This window comes from Anabrus simplex, chromosome 11 (genome assembly GCF_040414725.1).
Source record: "Anabrus simplex isolate iqAnaSimp1 chromosome 11, ASM4041472v1, whole genome shotgun sequence".
NCBI lineage: Eukaryota > Metazoa > Arthropoda > Insecta > Orthoptera > Tettigoniidae > Anabrus > Anabrus simplex.
In genome coordinates, this window is record NC_090275.1 from 10774451 (window position 1) to 10789744 (window position 15294).

The window sequence follows — 15294 nt, forward strand, 5'->3', positions numbered from 1 at the left end:
GCAAATCTCTCGGGGTTGTCCCTAACTTCTTCCACTGTTTCTCCTCCATTCCTCCTTCTTAACCTTCGACATGATTTTGTGTTGTGAAAAGTACGCTCCGGTCCGGACTGGACGACCAACGAGAGAGTACTCGGTAGATGGGTTGAGCCAGCACTAACTGAACTTAGTTTAAACTGTTGCAACATCATGGTTTAAATTTAAATTTGATTTCACAGCTGCAGATTGGCCATTCTTGCTGGGATATGAATTACTGGTGGTTTCCATAAATTAGATTTGGATATTTATTTATAGACTAATGCTGAGTTCTGATCAAACAAAATTTTAAAATCTGTTCAAGAAAGGAATAAAATGTCTAATCCTTAAAAATATGGGGTGGAAAGGTGCCGAAATAGAAGGGAAAAACGCACCTTACAAAAAGGTGCACAAATTGTGTTTATTTCCTTCATTTCATGTCCTCACGTACATTAACATCCTCTCACCACTGATCATCACCATCTCTCACCTGTCGGCACTTGTATAGCTCTTGTTACATCAATACAGATAATTCCACCGAAAATGGAAGAGTTGGTCGTACTGGTAGGGGGACGCAGCTGTGACCTTGCAATCGGCCCCCCCACTGTCGGCAGCCTTGAAGATGGTTTTCCGTGGTTTCCCATTTTCACACCAGACAAATGCTGGGGATGTACCTTAATTAAGGCCACGGCCGCTTCCTTCCCCTCCTAGGCCTTCCCTATCCCATCGTCGCCATAAGACCTATCTGTGTCGGTGCGACGTAAAGCAACTTGTAAAAAAATAAAAATATACACTGAAAGAAATATTTCATATTCTGTGAAGCAAAAGCCAACGTTCTACAGTCCCCTTGAAATGGCCGGTGAGTGTCGCGCAGCCGAAGGTGCCACGATAATCAATTTTGAATGAAGGTATCTTGGGTTCGGACCTGAGTCCAATAGAAGATGTCAAATCACAAGTCGAAGAATGATAATAGTACGTGTTTCCTGACGTATTCGCAGTTCGATAATAGTTGTCATTTTGTGTGGCTATTTCTAGTCCTTGTAAGGCAGACCCTCCAATGAGGGTGGGCGGCATCTGCCACTGCGTGTTATTTTGGTGGAGGATAGTGTTATGCGTGGTGTGTGAGTTGCAGGAATGTTGGGGACAGCACAAACCGCCCAGTCCCCGAGCGAAGGGAATTAACCATTTAAGGTTAAAATCTCCGACCCGGCCGGGAATCGAACCCGGGGCCCTCTGAACCGAAGAGCACTGTGCTAACCATTCATCCAAGGAGCCGAACTTATGATCATCTGATACGTTCTGAATAATAAGACTTATTAAAGATGAAAGGTACAGATGATGTATTAGAAAACGAAGTGGTGTCCTCCCAGCTACAGTAGACCTGCTCGTACACTGATACAGATTACATTGATATTTTTATACCCTCACAATTTTGTGTGTGTGGCCTCTGGCCAGATCTAGTGGCCTGTTTATTATTACATATCAGTCTGGTAGTAAATCCCTCTCCTTTGAAGGGTGGACCGCTATTAAATCGATTCGTATTTGTGTTATCACACATAGTGCTCTAGGCTGTTGATCAGTACAATACAATAAGTACATTCAACTTATTTACATACTCTTTGAGAACGATGCCGACTTGGTTCATAACAGAAAACAAATCTGCTTGGAGAAGGAGGCTGACTTGAGTCATATAGCAGATGGGGTCTAATGAATAACAAATAATTTATACTCGTGTGCGAGAGTTGCTTGTGTGGTTATTCCACAGAAGTCTTAACCTATTTTTATAATAATGTATAATTAGTGTTACATCTGGTTCTCTTGAAATAACTAGGAAGCCAAGTCTCATATAATAATAATAATAATAATAATAATAATAATAATAATAATAATAATAATAATAATAATAATAATAATAATAATAATAATAAATGTCGTATGGCTTTTCATATAATTAATAATAATAATAATAATAATAATAATAATAATAATAATAATAATAATAATAATAATAATTACTATTACTGAGCGTCTCACCGCTGGGTTCAAATCCCAGTCACTCGATGTGAGATTTGTGCTGGACAAAGCGGAGGCGGGGCTGGTTTCTCTCCGGGTACTCCGGTTTTCCCTGTCACCTTTCATTCCAGAAACACTCTCCGATATCATTTCATTTGATCTATCAGTCATTAATTATTACCCCAGAGGAGGGGGAGAGGCTTCGGCAGCCGGCAGAGTTCCTATCCTCGCCGCTAGATAGAGGTTCAATCATTCCATTCCTGTCCCGGGTTAATGACTGGAAACAGGCTGTGGATTTTCATTAATACTTTTTCTTAAAATAGTTAGGGCCTCATTGGACCGTGTTTATTCTGGTTTCCAACCAAGTTCTCGTATCTTTGCCCACATGTGAGCGTTTCTTCCGTCCTCTGACAAGGGAAGTAGTTTCGCAAGTTTGACTTCATCTTCAGGTACCTGAACGTTGTGTTTATCCCGCTCAGCCACTGCTTGGTGCCAGCTATGTTCACTTTTGGATTCCAAACTTGTGTTAGGATCTGCTGTCAGACATACGGAACGCCTGACCGAAGAAAGTCAGCCTCATTTTCCTGATGACGTTCGTTACTTTGTCCATCTTGTTATGTACTTCTTCATTATTATTATTATTATTATTATTATTATTATTATTATTATTATTATTATTATTATTATTATTATTATTGCTTTAACAAGCAACCTCTCTGGTTTTGGTAGACTCAATCTCCAAGTCTTCACTGAGTTAAAGAAAGAGGAAAAACCTACTGTACAAATTGTTTCAGTGGAGCGGGAAGTGAGATATAAACAGAGGGAGCCAGCGAGCCCTTTGGAGGCCCCGAGCGCGCTGTGAATGAAGAGCGGGCGGACTGTAATACAATACAGTAGTGTTAGGTCAGCTCTGACCTCAATGAGACTCAACTGTTTGTTGTGACACCAGGGGCGTCCAAGGCTTCTTACCGCATTCGTTGCTGAGTATACATTTCAACTGGGCGACGCTTTGAATGAATGGTTAACGTACCGGTCTTCGGTCTTCGATTTTCGGCCGATCTGGGTATTTCAATCGGGTTTGGTTAATTCGTCTAGCTCGTGGGCTGGGTGTTCGCAGATCTTCACTTATATACGAGACGCCACAGTACAGAAACACGCAATCGTGGGTACTTTCCTCCTCATGAAGGGTGTTCGGCCGTAAAACTGAGCCAAATCCACATTAATGCTGGTTCTGTTACATTGGGATGAGGCCGTTAAGAAGAGTCTCCAATACAGGTAGCGAAAAAATATTAGTTAAGAATGGTCTCTTTTAGCCGCTTTAAAGATTTGATGAAGATTTCTATGTTCTCCTTCTAAAGGTAAATGTTATATTAAATATATGTGATCTAACTCTTGAGCCTGCAGGATGCTTGGATCCTCAAATAACAGCACCAAAGGTGATGCGTTGTGGGGAAATCAGCACGAATTTCCGACAAAAGAGTCGTGTTGCGAAACTGTTGGAAGTTTGAGCTGGGAAGACTTGGAAGTATGAAGACGAACAGCTCGACTTAGCGGTATGTTTCAAGCTGTAGGTGGAGATGTAGCTTGGAATGACATTAGTATACGAATAAGCTTCAGTGGAATTTTAAAAAGTAGGAGAGATGATAAAATTAAGATACAGTTTGAAGGACAAACTGGGGAAAATACTTGTTTATAGGAAGAGAAATTAGGGCTCGCAATAATTTATCATGGAAGATGTTTGATAAATTTTCGATGTCTTTGAAAAAATGTCTGAGTAAACTAGTTAAACAGTTGATAGGGATCCTTCCACCTGCGTGACAGTCCTAAATGCAGATTAGTGGTGATGCCTTTTTTAAACCGCAAAAAGACGATGAGGAGTGCAGTGGTTTGCCATTGCTTTCTCCACTGGGCCACGAAGTGCTATTACAGCACGATTCGCCCTATCCTTAGTACATTTTACAGCGTCCAGACTTACATTTCCTTTGCTTTGCTTTCGTGCGCATTTTCTTCCATTGCTCCCCACTTTTCATCTTAACAACATTTCTGTCACAGGGTGAAATGTGTGATGATGTTAGGATTTTCACCACTGATGGACACCAGTAATGTCCCACGTGTACCGCGCAAGACGCTCGAGTCGGCTGCGCCAAATGCTCCTTCAACACTTAGCAGAGCTAGCAGGAAACTGCAGAATTACAAATGGAATTGGTGGGCACAGCTTTTTTACGGTCTAGGAAACGTATTCATTTCAGGGTTCGGGCACATCATTTTCCAGCTTGCTTTACAGTAAAAAATACTTCCTGCTGAACATAAGATTTGTAATGGCGGAAGAAGTACCCAAATCAGTGCTTCGTGGGATTAAGATCTATACGCAAACAAACTCTTAGCTTAAGTGCATGGTTTACCCACTCCGTGAGACTCACCTTCCCTAATGTCCTCTTTTGAAACCAGTCTTTATGTTTTTGCTACCTTTCATTGTTTTGAAATGATTGAAGAATGCCTGGTGTAGACAATTTTGGGACGCACAGAGGAAGGTTATTGTTTTAAGGGGAAGTACAACTAGGCAATCATCCTCTATTAACACTAATCAAAGGAAAAAATCAAAGGGTCCCATACTTCGAGAAATGAAGGTTTCGGCCAAAGAAAGACAAAGGCCACTAAGGGCATGAAAATGATGAAAGACTTCCTAGCCCTGAAAATGAAAACGTACAACGAAAACGTACAACCTGTTTTCCAGTCATTGGCCGGGTCAGGGATGTAATGAATGAATCATATACCGTATATAGGCTATCAGTACGATGGAGTTGCCACTCCCAAAGTGATTTATTAATGACTGATAGATGCTATGAAATGGGAATGGAACGTGTTTCTGGAATGGAAGATGACAGGGAAAACCGGAGTACCCGGAGAAAGACCTGTCCCGCCTCCGCTTTGTCCAGCACAAATCTCACATGGAGTGACCGGGATTTGAGCCACGGTATCCAGCGGTGAGAGGCCGACGCACTGCTGTCTGAGCCACGGAGGCTCCTACTTCCTAGCCCTCTAATGCTTTAATAGCGTCGGGGTCGAAAAAGAATAAGAGTTGACCAAGGGAGGTCGGATAGGAGGAGCCTGGGACAAGTGGAAGCAATGCCAGAACTCAGCTAAGGCCCCGTGGTTGCCAATCCATGCTCACTAGTTAAGAGCCCATGGGGAGCCTTTTAGTCGCTTCTTACTACAGACAGCGGATACCGGCCCCACCCACAGAGGCAGAGATACCGAGACCCATTACTGGAACGAAAGGACAGATGTCTTCAATATCAAAAACTTTCTTAAGCATTTGTTTGGTAATTTTATCGTAATTTTTCGTTCTCTCTGACATCCTCTGTGGCTCAGGCAGCAGCGCGCCGGCCTCTCACCGCTGTGTTCCGTGGTTCAATTCCGGGTCACTCCATGTGAGGTTTGTGCCGGACAACGCGGGTGCGGGGCAGGTTTTTCTTCGGGTACTCCGGTTTTCCCTGTTATCTTTCATTCCAGCAACATTCTGCAATGTCATTTCATTTCATCTGTCAGTTATTAATCATTGCCCCAGGGGAGTGCGACAGGCTTCGGTAGCCGGCATAACTCCTATCCTCGCCGCTAGATGCGGACTTAATTCATTCCATTCCTGACCCTGTCTAATCACAGGAAACAGGCTGATGATTTTTCTCGTTCTTCCTACCACGAAAGGAACTTCATACTTTTGTTGTTGGAAGTAAAGTGATGCAGGAGCAACCTGGTGGCCAAGTGGAGAGGTTTGTTGTTCTGGCTCCCATCACTGCGTAGCGATGATAGCCCTGGACCACGTCAAACACTGCACTGCACATGATAATAGCAGCAGCTGGATTTTCCCGGCCAGTGGAGCCGTCCTTGTGATCACCTTAATGTAGCTCTTCAGTCCTTGAAACGGTTCACTGTCATCCTGATACGGATCTGCTTCTCTTCCCCCACGCCCTTTCCTACACTTGTCTTACGTTTCCTGCACTGCAGCTATCTTTATCCATTACTAATCGCTCGTCTGAAGGCCGCGACTTGCAGAACGCCTACCCCATAGGCCGCCCAGCTTACACACCTGAGTGTCGTGTTGTTGGATGTCACGGCGCTCGGCCCCACTCGGTGCAGCTTTCACACTGTGACCTCTGAGATCGCTTCTGAAGCGGCGCCAACGAAAAGGACTCCTCCGTCACAAGCAATGGAGGCCTCGTAATAAGTGGAAGGCTCTAAGAGTTAAGTGAAGTAAATAGAGAAGAAACCGAAGTGGAGTGAATGTGAGGTAGAAAGTGCAAAGTAAACTAGTTAACCATCCTCTATATAACACTAATCAGAAGCGGGGGTGGGGGTGGAAGGGATCCGACACATCGATAAGTGAAGACATCGGCCAAAGAAAGACAAGGGCAACGAAGGCCGTCAAAATGAAAGACTCCCAAAGCCTCGAGTGTTCTAATACCGTCGGGGTCGGTAAAGAACAAGTGTTGACCAAGAGAGGTTGGATAGGATACATAAAAGTGAGGAGCCTGTCACAAGTAAGCGGAAGCAATGCCAGGACTTATCTAATGGCCCCGTGGTCGCCAACCTACGCTCCAAAGTTCAGAGCCCCTGCGACCCATTTTAATCGCCTCTTACGACAGGCAGGGGATACCGTGGGTGTTATTCTACCGCCCCCACCCACAGGGTGACCTCATGCTCCCTAACCCACTGGGTGGATTCAGGATATATTATTCATATGTGGAAGCAGCAGACATACAAGTTCGAGAATAATTGAGAGTACAAGCAAGTGGGAACAATGGCAGTTGGGTACTTGGACTTTATTTTGCTAGTAGTTTAACTTGGCACTAACACAGCGAAAGTTTACGGCGATGTAAGGATGGGAAAGACCTAGGATCGGGAAGATAGCGGCCGTAACCTTAATGAAGGCACAGACCTAGAATTTTCCTGACGTGAAAATGGGAAACCACGGAATATCATCTCCCAAATGCAAGCTCACAGGTAACCGCAAGGCTCAACAGCTATCACCAGCAGATTCCACTTGGTGAAAGTTCTCTGTTTTCCACAACGGAGAACGAGGTATCCTGCAGTGAGTGCGAGCAGACGTCTGCCTTTCGCCAACATGTCTTATGGAAGCGACCGGCCCTCCTCTTACCAAGGCGGGATGGGGAAAACTTGTTCGGAGATATTATACAAACGGGTTCCTTCCTGCCGACAGTCAGGGGCTATGTTGCTTAGGGAAAACCTAGGGGTAGGCAAGTACCTGATCGCTCGCACGATCACTCACCGACCGGAAGTGCATAAGGCGCTGCGGACTTCTTTTATCATTCAGTTTTTAAAAATTTAAAGTATTTTATTTTCTATACCAAAGAAAAGGATACATAATTAATTATAGTGCTGCTTAAATTAGGTATACTGTTACAGATAAACATCAAACACAAATGCAACAAACAACAATTCTTCAGAGATACGCGGCCATTAAGATATCTCGGTATTTTTTAACTAACACACGTGATTCGTCACTTTAAAATGAAGAGCAGAAAGGCGATTCACTTTCGTCTGTGACCGATAACTACTATACAATTACATTGTTAATTTAAATTATTAAATGGAGAAACAAATGCATACAGGAACAAAATAGTATTTACACAAGCTGTATCATCACAAGGTAAGAACATGAAGTTCGTTGAATTTCTCCTGCCCTCCAGAATCACTATACCCTCTCAGTTTTTGTCTTGCTGTCTTGAGAAACGGCCTAAAACATTGTACAGAGCATCTCTCGTTGGTCTCCGCATAATGAAGAAAGCCCATTGCTAGCCATACTAGGGCAAACTTGTTGTTCCTCTTGGGTATGTCCAAAGCTATCAAGATACGATATATATCGTTGGGGTTATTGGAAGATGTTAACTGCTGCCCTAGAGTCAGCGTCCATCATACCATCACATCGTGTTAGTCTGTGGAGTTGTGTGTCAATAGTTGGAATCTCACACAAGCGTGACTGGACCAAGTACGCAGAACTTTTCCAGTCTGTTGGGATCTCTTGAGTTGTGAACTTCTTCCAGATATTTTTCCAATTCGTGTTGGGGAATATTTCCATGATCTGTGGGGTAACAAGATGGCGGTTTAAAAGACGACGGTAGATCATTTGCGTGGGTGGAATGCACTGTTGATTCACATGAGGATAGAAAGATTCAATAGCCTGCAGTACTCGTTTAAAGCTTCCACTCTTAGGTGATGTCATTTACATCTCCGAGTCCGATCTTACTCGCACGCCACCCCTTGGGCCATTGCTCTCGTCATCTCGGTGGACAATTGACTGTCAAGCATCCAGCAAAAGCCAGAACAATGGTGATAAACAAATCCATCGAACACTATCTGTCTCCTCGTCATGTGCAAGGGAGTGTTGGCTTGGCCGACTTGCAGAGAAGAGCGTAGTCCGAGAACACATGCTAAGTTATACCTCTATTGAAGAGATATGTTCCTTAGAATGCCGGTTTCAGCCCCTTGTGGGTTGCCTTCGGCATGACCCTTCGCGTACTATAGGTAGCACCTCCCCATATGGATGACAGAAGGTCGCTAAAGACGGGTAGGTCTACTGGAAATGTGTGGGAGTGACGTAGTTTCCCGCTGCTTTCCTCGCCGAGCCATCGTCAAAGCCAAGGATGAGATATAGACAGATCAGTATTCCAGCCCATACCAGAAAACATTGTAGACACTCTTACAATTTTAAGAGCACAGAATTAATTGTTTTGCTTCTTTACACTGTGGAAGTCTTGACATAGAAGTTCAGATGGGACAGAAAAGAAAAACATAAATAATAATAATAATAATAATAATAATAATAATAATAATAATAATAATAATAATAATAATAATAATAATAATTTTACGTTCCACTAAACTACTTTCATACTTTTCGGATATTCCAAATGACGGAAATTTTGTCTCGCAGGAGTTCTTTTACATTTGATTAACTCTTCCGAGACGAGTATGGTATATTTGAGCATCTTCAAATACCACTGGTCTAAGTCGGAATCGCTTCTACAGTTTAACCCGAACGCTGCAATATTCGAATTTAGTCCACTTCCGAAGAAATACTTTATAGGTTGCTATGTTACCCTACTTTACTCCCTGAACCAGACAAAACAGTATTTTGGCGGCGAGGTGTCCCCAGATTGCTTGCTAGATGAGTTTCTTTGGCTATCAAACCCGCGCAATTCCTCTAACGTAGTATTGTTTTAGTGTGTTGAGCAAGTATTTATTTACATAATTATGTATTATTGAGTATCTCTGAAACGTAATGTGTCAACAATTACCACTATTAACGTCCAATAATGGCCATTTTTTATTTTATAAAATACTTCCTCTCGTGCACAGGCTGCTTCGCGACAAGGTACACTTTAACTTTCATTTTTAGAAAAGAAACAGATACAGTTAAGACATTTAGATGGTAACCTAATTGTAATAATGAGTTCTTAGAATTATTAATGAACACCTTAAGGCAATGAAGGCAATTTCCCCTAACGTCGTCACTGGTAGAGACATCTGTTTCCAAAAATTGTCGGCAAAAGCGGGAATTGTTCCCCTCGCTCCAGTCATCATACCAACCATGTCGATTTCCTCTAGCTGGTATTTATTTGTGTTAGTAAGGAATTGTTTTTCTCGTGGTTGACATCTGAGGGCTGCGACTTGTGGCGTTCAATGCGGACAGCTGGGTCGATGATGTAAACACTCTTCTTATTTTTGAAGGCAATGATGTCGATCCTTCTTTGGCTTCCGTTGTCCGCCAAGCTATGAACCTCTTCAGCTACCTGGAAACCGTGCTCTTTCAGCGTTGTTGCAATTAACGTGCTGATGTTATGACGATGCGTATTCCGTAAACGTTCGCCATGAGGACAAGATACCAGAACATCCCCGGAGTTTGAATCTCCTTGAGACAGCGCTGACAAAGGGAATCGTTCTGAGATCTTCCTGGTACGGATTTAACTGCTGAAATGTTTGCTGTCATCTTGATTGCTCACGCCATTTACTACATGACTAGCCTTGATGGTCTCGAACCCAGGAGTTGGCAGGAGTATATTCCGCCCCTTCTGTCGGTACTCTCCTCACTTTTCTGGCTTCAGTTATTTCTAAGCGAGGATATCGCAAGTTGTGAGATGCAAGGGCATTGAGGGATAGTAATGATAGAGTTCCTATTTTCCACTGGAACACGCATAGGACATAAAATACCCCATTTGAAAATATTAATTTTTTGTCTCATATTACATTTGTTCATAAATGGGTTAATAATTAATTCCCCAGCATAAGGGTTGAACTCATGTCCTGCATGGCGGAGTATGAAGACCATAGATTAAATGACATAGCCTGGCGCCTGGCTGTATAGGCAAACCACTAGACGTTCCTGTGAAGGAGTGTTGTACATCACGTAGGCTATCTGCTGGAGTCTGATTATGTTAGATCCTTTCTGTCTGTGTCAAATGTGTGGCTTCACGTACTTCCTTTGGTTACCGTACAGATACATAGTCACACGATATGACATTTTTTCTGTTTTAAATCCTTTTATAAATGAGTTATTAATTTGTTTTATAATGATATATTTAATGCAGCCAAATAGCCATAACAGAGAATATAGATTACACTGATGGGTTACATATTTGCATAACAACTTATAGACATTGTTCTTCTTGTATAGAATTCAATGTGGTACTGTTCCACACGTTTTTCCACATAGTGTGCTCTCACAGTTTATACTTGGGTCATGGAAGTGTTTTCATTTGCAGAGTACGTGATGAAAACCGTGAACTGCTAATCTTGTAATGACATGTCTATCATTGCCCCTGTGCCATAGAAGTCTGGTTGGACTTCTTCCCTCTTCTCCGTCAGTTTTGCCAGCAGTTTCTCTGATGCACCGGTGTTCGGTAGGGGCATACTTGTCCTGAGATCTTCTACGAGAAATGATTCCCTTGCCAGGAGATATACATGTCTAGATCGTGTCGTTTTTGATACACCTATCACCTTCTTTATATAGTTCGCTTTCACCCTTTCCAAGGTTGATAGGTTCCTCATTGTTAAATGTGACCAAATAATTTCAATGCCATAAGTCATTATTGGAAGAAATTTTACTATGAATATCAACATTGCTGTCTCCAAACTGAGTGATCTAATGTCTTTTATTTCATGCATTGCCATCATTGCTTGAATTACCTTTTCTGTGACATGTTTTTTGTTTTCTATTATTATACACTTCTTAATAATTAACATAATTATAGCTAACGCAGTGACAATATAAAAAGTCAATTATTTGAATCATTTAGAAGAAGAATACATCCGCCGGTTGCAACATTTACAGTAACGAGTTAGGAATGACAAATTCGTAACGATACAATCTGTGTCGTCTTGTAGAAGCAATTACCAGTTAAGAACAATGTTCTAATTTTACAGAAGAAGGAAAAATAATTCAAAAGTATAAAAATGGTTTAGAAGTCTTAGACATTGGTCTCCTGCCTTAATTAATTTGTATCATTCTGAACATGTTAGTTAGGCTGTGTTCTGTCGGCAAGGCATAGTCATTTTACAAATGGTAGTACAGTCAGGGTCAGGATGAAATACAACTGTCGCAATATGTTCGCTGGTCAAGCCACACCATCCTCATCTTACTTACTAGAGGATATGTGAGTGGTGCCATTCGTCACGTGAATACGTGGAGGGCAGACAGCGTGACAGAGGAGGAAATAAAGATGAAATCCTCCAAATCCACAATCTTCTTGTGTTTACAGCTATTTCCTCCCCTTGGTGGGGTCACGGGTGAACTTGACCCGCTTTTACGGACGGATGCCCTTTCTGACGCCAGGGGTTTGTGGACTATTGCGTGTTTCTATGTTGGTTGGTAGTGTGCAGTGTTGTGTGTATCGTATGATGCGGTGGTGGTGGTAATTATTGTTTTAAGAGGAAGTACAACTGGACAACCATCCTCTATATATCACTAATGAGAGAGAAAATGGAAGGGATCCGACACTTAGAAAAATGAAGGTATCGGCCAAAGAAAGCCAAGGGCCACGAAGGGCATGAAAATGAAAGCCTCCCTAGGCCTCGATACCTAATACCGTCACGGTCGGAAAATACAAGAGTTGGCTAAGGGAGGTGGGATAGGATAGATGAAAGTGAGGAGCCTGGCACTAGTAAGCGTAAGCAATGCCAGGAGAAGCGTGGCCGCCTTTGAGTCACCTCTTACCCGCACTCACTGGGTGATGTCTATGAATATTGGGACAAACATAAACACCTAGTCCCGGAGTCAACGGAATTAACTATACCCGGCCGAGAATTGAATCCAGGTCCTCTACGTCCAGCTCTAGTTGACTGCTCATTTTATGATCATAATTTTCGCGATGTCCAGCGCCGACCACATATATTCGCACAAGTGGAAGTCTCCTTTCTAAATTTTCCAAATTCCTGACGTTTCGTCGACAGGAACACACCTTCACCAACTCGCCCTTCATTCTTGAAAATAAGTAACGCACTTTTAATATCATACTATGCCGAACGTTCTTCAGAAAAATGTGAGACTCAAAACTTCATTATGTGGACGACTCAATACATCTGTCGACTCAGTCTTGAATGGCTGATGTCGGCTGGTTGAACGGTGAGCATGACTCAACTGCACAACAAGTGGTCGTCAAATAAATATTTAATATGATGCATTGTCGATACGCGAGCCTACCACCTGCACAGTGTGTTCGAGTGAGACGATTTTGAAAGAAAGTCATCTACGAACGTTGAATGTGCAGTACACGGGCGAGTGTGTTTTGCCAAACCTTTCTTTCCACCCTGCGAATGTAAATAATAATTAATGTATTGTACTTCGTTTATGTGAGGTTTCCTTTCTCTGTACAATTCTCTCACTCGCTATTTTTAGCTCTTACGTGATCGCATTCTGCAGCTCTAACGTATTTGTTCCTCATAACTGAGGCTGATTGATACCGCGATAGTCAACAGCCGGCAAACTGGTTCGACCAGCGGCCTGCTGTGTGTGTCGTGGTCATCAACTCTCTGTACTTGTGTATTACAGGAAGCCACAAACTGATTTTTCATAGATGCCTTGATAAATCCAGGTCCATTTCTCCATGTTTACACGGCACGGAACATATTGAAAGCGTTTTCAGAACAATAGTGAACAAATGCCTTCTCGTTTTACAATCCTTGAAAACTGGCGTTAGGGCGGAGGCCGCCATCGTGCGGGTAAATCTACTGAACCCAAACTGACGTTTTCACCACTTTTAGATATCTCTCGACTGAAGTCGGATGTAACCTGCCATGGGTTACAGTCTATTATTATTATTATTATTATTATTGCCGCTGATTGGGTGTTTGTGTTTGTCCCAACACTGTCCTTTTCATATTCAGACAAAAGATACCATAGTACCAGGCAATAGTAAATACATCCTTACACATGGGGTTGGTGTCAGGAAGGGCATCCGGGCATAAAACGCAGTCGCACGCATGGCCCAACAGGTGTGGGAAAGGCACCAGAAGAAGAAGAATCTTATCGGTATTCTTATCGTTATTTTCATTCTTATCTTTTTTACCCTTATTTGATTTTTTTTACAATTGGCTTTACGTCGCACCGACTTAGGTATTATCTCCACGATGGGATAGGATTAAGGGCTAGGGGTAGTAAGTAAGCGACCATGGCCTTAATTAAGGAACAGCCCCAGCATTTGCGTGGTGTGAAAGTGGGAAGCTACGGAAAAGGATGTTCTGTGCTGCTTCGAACCCCCTATCTCGCGATTGGAAGGCGAGAATGACATGCTGGCTAAGAGGACACCAAATCTCAAATAAGGGATAATGGGGGTGAAGAAGTTGGTGCCGGATGACCTCAACAGACGATAGAACGAGTGGGTTCAAGAGCTGGTAGGCGCCGCGCTGAGCCGTGCCCAAGGTCAGGTACCAGTTCTCTTACTTCATTGCTCAACTATTTTGTAGTAAAGGTCCATCGAGTTGGCGTATACATCCACTGTGTCCCCTGCGCAAGTCCGTGACTCTCTACCTGAGCCTGGCATTGCTTCCACCGAGCTCTGCGTTCGGGAGACGACTGGGTTCAAACCCCACTGTCCTTTCCATCGTTTCCAATTTTCTCTTCCAGGCAAATACCGGGACAGTTCCACCGCCTTACCCAATTTCAGTCCCCATCATCTTCAGGCTGGTTACAATAAGAACATGCCAATTAATTTCATCTCACCTCTACGCGACCCCTGTATCACGAAACACGCACACTTATCAGGTTTCTCACAGTTAGTTCTCCAGTCCGACCTCACTTGGTCAAATCTTCCTCTCTTCCGAACCGCACGGTATTAGATTTGCGTTGCCCTTCCCGCCCTTCGTGGCACTTCTCTTTCTTTGTCCTATTTGTCGCGACCTTTATTCTCGCCATCTGATCCGTTGTCTTCCTCCATCTCTCATACCCTGGAATTCTTCAGACCATCCTCTTGGTTTGTACATTCATGTCAGACTCCATGGCTGAATGGTTAGGGTGCTGGCCTTTGGCCACATGTCCTCGGACACTCCCGACACTAAAAGCCATACGCCATTTCATTTCATTTATGTCAGACCGCACCACACTGATTGGCCAAAAGTCATGGGAAGGCACTGAATGTGGTGTCAATAACGAGTTGCTCCTCAAAACGGCAGTAATACGGCGGGGCATCGACTCTACAAGGTTTTGGAATAATTCTGGACGGATCTGGACCCATGCATCTTGCACTGTTGCCCACAACTGATCTTGTGTAGTTGGTGCGGGGTTCATGGAGCGTACAACAGCATCAACAGCATCCCATAAAGGATCGAGTGGATAAATGTCGGCGGATCTGCACGGCTAATCCACTGGAGTGCTCCTCCAACCACAGAGCGGTGACATGACACTGTCCAGCTGAAACATCAGGGTACTACAGGGCCAGAAAGGGATGCAGATGGTCAGAAAGAATGTCCACATAACGTGCACCTGTTAGCACTCCCTGCAGCTGGAAAATGGGGTCTTATTGCGACCGTGAGAACGAGTCCAGACCACAACTGATTCACCTCGCGCCTGGACACAACCTTATAGACCTGCAGGATCCATAGCCTCATGGGGCATACGCCACACTCTCACGCGCCCATCAGCGCGATACAACTGGAACTGCGATTCATCGGACCATCACAAGTACTGCCACTGTTCCATGATCCATTGCGATGTTCGCGGGCTCTGTGTCGAGGTGTCAGCAAAAGCACACGAGTTGG